The sequence below is a fragment of the Nicotiana tabacum genome, chromosome 5 (genome assembly GCF_000715075.1).
Source record: "Nicotiana tabacum cultivar K326 chromosome 5, ASM71507v2, whole genome shotgun sequence".
NCBI lineage: Eukaryota > Viridiplantae > Streptophyta > Magnoliopsida > Solanales > Solanaceae > Nicotiana > Nicotiana tabacum.
Window position 1 is genome coordinate 123,705,126 of NC_134084.1, and position 5,540 is coordinate 123,710,665.

Genomic DNA, 5,540 nt, shown 5'->3' on the forward strand with positions numbered 1-5,540 from the left:
AGGTTGTTTGTTTGATATATTAAGTCCAGGCAGGTGGTTAGTTGACTGGCATTCTAGCAACTCACTCCTACAACACCCGATCGAAAGATAGGCTGAATATGGTCGACCAGGAACCGAAAACCAGTATTGTCGATCCATCGAAAGAGATGGAAGAAATGGACGTTAATGCGATGAGGGAAGAAATGTATAAGCTGAAACAACAGATGGCTGAAATGTACCAAGCTTGGGCGAAGGGGCATCCACCACTGGTTTATCCCACCAATCCTGCTTATATCCCACCATCAACCCAACCGCAGGAACCTCCCACTGTGAACTCATCTCCAGCCTTTCCCCTCTACTAACAATGCCAAGGCACCACTTCCCACACCTCTCAAGCTCCACCACCCAAACAAGTCCCATACCCTCCCCCACCTGTTTTTGTGGCACCCCCACCTGCTACATTACATAGATCTTCCAGTGAACCCCTGTTTCAAACTCATGACAACCAGTACTATCCCCCAGAACCCACCTTCAAAGTTCCAGAACCATATCCTTACACTCCTCATCTTGATATCCCGGCAGAGACCGAGAAACCGCCCAGGAATCCTGAGCATGAAGAGATGATCAGAAAGGTCAAAAGCTTAGAGCAATCGTTTCGAGATATGAGGGGGCTGGGAGGCCAAGTAAGTGTGGCCTATAAGGATTTATGTCTGTTCCCAGATGTTTAGTTGCCAGCGGGGTTCAAAATGCCCAAGTTTGATCTGTACGATGGGCATGGCGACCCGGTAGCACACTTAAGAGGGTTCTGTAGCAAGATGAGAGGAGTAGGTGGAAGAGATGAATTGCTGATGGCTTATTTCAGCCAAAGTTTGAGTGGGTCAGCACTAGAATGGTACACCAGACAAGATCATAGCAGGTGGTACACATGGGACGATTTGGTCCAAGCTTTCGCCTGTTATTTTCAGTATAATCTCGAAATCATCCCAGATCGTCTGTCATTGACAAAGATTGAGAAGAAGCCCAGTGAGAGTTTCCGAGAATATGGGTTCCGTTGGATAGAACAAGCAACGAGGGTTGATCCTCCGATGAAAGAAAGCGAAATGGTTGATTATTTCTTGCAGGCTTTGGAGCCCACTTATTTTGGTCATTTAGTGTCAGCAGTGGGCAAGTCCTTTAATGAAGTTGTGAAAATGGGAGGCATGGTTGAGGAGGGACTCAAGTACAATAAGATTATGAGTTATTCAGCAATCGAAGTAACCACTCAGGCCATTCAAAACGGTACTGGGGGTGTGCTCGGAAAGAAGAAGAAAGAGGATGTTGCAATGATCAAGTCGACGACTTATGGTGGATCCAGGAACCTTCCACCATTCTACAACTAGCCTCGACCCTATCCCAAAACATACCCTACACTCCATATAGCCCACCACAACATTACTACCCACCGCCAGATCCCCATTTTTCTGTCTATCACGCACAAACCTATACCCAACCTCCCGCTCACGCGCAATGGCGTGCGCCAGCTCCACAGAGTCCCTACCAAGCTCCACAAAATACCCATCCAACCCTAAAAGCCTACAAAAGCCCCCCATGGAACAGGTTTTCGACCCAATCAAGCCTTTAAGAATGAAAGGGTGCAGAAGCAGAAGACTTTCACTCCATTGGGAGAATCATATACCAGCCTATTTCACAGACTGAGACAGTTGGGTATGTTGAATCCGATCGAGGCCAAAATACCGAACCCTTTTCCCAGAAATCTTGATCGCTCGGTGAGTTATGAGTATTGCTCAGGGGCTCTGGGCCATGACACAGAGAAATGCTGGAAACTAAAAACAGTTGTACAAGAGCTCATTGATACTCATCAGATCGAGGTTCAGGCCCTAGAAACACCAAACATCAACTAGAATCAGCTACCAGCTCACCACGAAGCCCATATGATTGAGCTTATACACAAGGGAGGGGAGGCTAAGAAACCCTCGCAGACGGTGATGATGATCCGCTCCAGTGAAACCAATTTAAAGGAAAAGGTAACCAGTGGGAAATCAGTGGTCTAGCGGAAAAAGGTAGACAACAAGCCAGCTGTGGTAGCCGAGAAAGGGTCGTCAAGTACTGTTGCAGTGAAACCAAAGAAAGCTAAAGTGGTGGTACCAGGGGTTATAAGTAAACCTGTTGTGGTCGTGAAGGGTGCTCGCACAGAGCCTGTTATTATAAAACCAGTAACTCAGCTGCGAGTGATCAGCAGCAGGGTGGTCCCATGGAAATATGAACGAGTGACAGTAACTTCCCAGGGGAAAGAGGTTAGAGAAGAAGTATGTGAGACCCATGGTTTGACTCGATCGGGGAGATGCTTTGCCCCCGAAGAGTTAAGAAGAGCTAAAACTTCAAAAGACAATCCAGTCTCGGTAAAGAAGGCTGTGTCCGAGGAAGAGGCAGAGGAATTTTTGAAAAAGATGAAAGTGCAGGACTATTCCATTGTGGAGTAGTTGAGGAAAACACCGGCCCAGATCTCGCCCTTGTCATTACTGATCCATTCTGACGAGCACCGTTGAGCTTTGATGAAGATCTTGAACGAAGCCTACGTTCCTGACAAAATCTCAGTAAACCACTTGGAAAAGATAGCTAACAAGATATTTGAGGTAAACCGAGTCACTTTTTCCAATGATGAGTTGCTTGTGGAGGGCACTGAGCACAATAAAGCCCTCTATCTGACGGTGAAATGCGAAGACTCCGTGGTTACTCGGGTACTGGTTGACAACGGGTCTAGCGCGAATATCTATCCTCTCGTCACATTAAATAAGCTGCAAGTGGAGTATGAAAGAATTCACAAGAACAGTATTTGTGTTCGGGGATTCGACGGTGGAGGGAAGGATTCAGTCGAGGATATAGTGCTTGAGCTCACAATAGGGACAGTTGAATTTACTATGGAATTCCTGGTGCTCGATGTGGCTGTTTCATACAATCTGTTGTTGGGACGACCCTGGATCCATGCTGCCAAAGTAGTCCCGTCAACTCTGCATCAAATGGTCAAGTTTGAATGGGATCGACAGGAAATTGTTGTACATGGCGAAGATAATTTGTGTATGCCCAATGGTGCCATTGTGCCGTTCATAGAGGTCGATGATGGCAAGGGACCATGGGTTTATCAGGTTTCCAACATAGTATCGGTAGAGAAAATTCCGGAAGGCAAGTGCGTGCCAACTCCAAAGATGGTTGCGGCATCAGTCATGGTAGCTGTCGAAATGTTGAAAAACGGTTTCGTACCGGGCAAAGGTTTGGGTACATCTCTGCATGGTATTGTGCAGCCAGTCTCCATTCTAAGGAATCTAGATACTTTTGGTCTGGGGTTCAAACCTACCGTGGCAGATATGAGAAGAGATAGGAAAATGAAAAAGAAAGCATGTGCATTGCCAAAGCCGGTCCCGCGTCTGTCTAGGTCATTCGTCAGGCCAGGTACCAGAAAGCAATTGTTGTCGAGGGTCCCTGGACCACTGATTAGAGCCGATGGAGATTTGGATAAGGGGTTCGAAAGGTTATTCGCCGAGGTCAATATGGTTCAGGCTGGGGAAGGGTCCAGCAAGGCGGATGTGCAATTTGTGGGACCACGTGCAAAACTCAACAACTGGGAAGCTACTCCTCTTCCTATCCGGAGGGAGTCTTGGTAGTGGGTTTTGATTTTCTTTTAGTTGACTGGATTATTCCAGGGTCTGTAATTCAGATGTTGTGATCCGTCCAGTTGGATGTGTTAAAACCCTGTTATCTTTATATTCAATGAAATGCAATTGTTCATTTTCCTTCATTTCTTCTAATTTTATTTTTGTTTTCTTCTTTTGTACAGTTCTTTTTATGTTGATATCAATGACATGACATGCATGAGGAATCTTCGGCCCAGTTTTAAAAGCCAATCTAACTCTGAAGTAATAATACAAGAAATTGAGTGTGATGACGAGTTGGAATTTGATGATGATGAGGCCTAAGAAGAAATTAGTAAGGAACTAAGTCATTTTGGGGAAAATCCCAAACCTAGTTTGAACGATATAGAAACAGTTAATCTAGGGGACCAAGAAGATGTCCGTGAAACTAAAATAAGTGTCCATTTGGGACCTCAACTCAGGGAGGAGATAATCAAAGTACTGTTCGAATACAAAGACGTTTTTGCATGGTCCTATGACGACATGCCGGGTCTAAGCACTGATTTAGTGGTTCACAAATTGCCCACTGACCCAGCATTCCCTCCAGTCAAACAGAAGCTGAGAAAGTTCAAAACAGATATGAGTGTAAAGATCAAAGAAGATGTCACCAAGCAGTTCGATGCGAAAGTTATTCGGGTCACGCGGTATCCCACCTGGTTAGCCAATGTTGTGCCTATGCCAAAGAAGGATGGAAAGACCAGGGTGTGCGTTGATTATCGGAATCTCAATAAAGCAAGTCCGAAGGATAATTTTCCCCTGCCAAACATCCATATATTGATTGACAATTGTGCCAAACATGAGATTGGTTCTTTTGTGGATTGTTACGCGGGCTATCATCAGATCTTAATGGACGAGGAAGATGCTTAAAAGACGGCATTCATCATGCCGTGGGGAACGTACTGCTATCGGGTCATGCCATTCGGTTTGAAAAATTCTGTGGCAACCTACATGAGGGCAATGACAACAATATTCCATGATATGATACACCAGGAAATCGAGGTGTACGTGGATGATGTGATCGTGAAGTCTAGGAAGCAGTCTGACCATGTCAGGGATCTGAAGAAGTTCTTCTGAAGGCTTCGCAGGTACAATCTTAAGCTTAATCCTGCAAAGTGTGCTTTTGGGGTTTTGTCTGGAAAGTTGCTGGGGTTCGTAGTCAGCCGCCAGGGTATTGAATTGGATCCATCAAAAGTCAAGGCCATCCTGGAATTGCCACCTCCGAGGAACAAGACTGAGGTGATGAGTTTGTTGGGAGATTGAATTATATCAGCAGGTTCATCGCTCAGCTCACGACAACTTGTGAGCCCATCTTCATGCTGTTAAAGAAAGACGCTGCGGCCAGGTGGACAGATGAATGCCAGGAGGCGTTCTATAGGATAAAGGGGTATTTGTCAAATCCACCTGTGTTGGTCCCGCCAGAACCAGGGCGACCTTTGATTCTATACTTGACGGTATTGGACAATTCATTCGGCTGTGTATTGGGTCAACATGATAGCACTGGCAGGAAGGAGCATGCCATATATTATCTTAGCAAGAAATTCACATCGTACGAGGTTAAGTACACCCAGCTTGAAAGGACATGTTGCGCCCTAATTGGGTGGCGCAGAAGCTGAAACATTATTTGTCATCTTATACTACTTACCTCATATCTCGCTTGGATCCATTGAAGTATATCTTTCAGAAGCCTATGCCCACAGGGAGGCTTGCAAAGTGGCAGATCCTGCTCACAGAGTTTGACATCATCTACGTAACCCAGACTGCAATGAAAGCGCAGGCCTTGGCGGACCATTTGGCCGAGAACCCGGTTGATGAAGATTATGAACCTTTGAAAATTTATTTCCCTGATGAAGAGGTGATGGACATTGATGAGTTAGA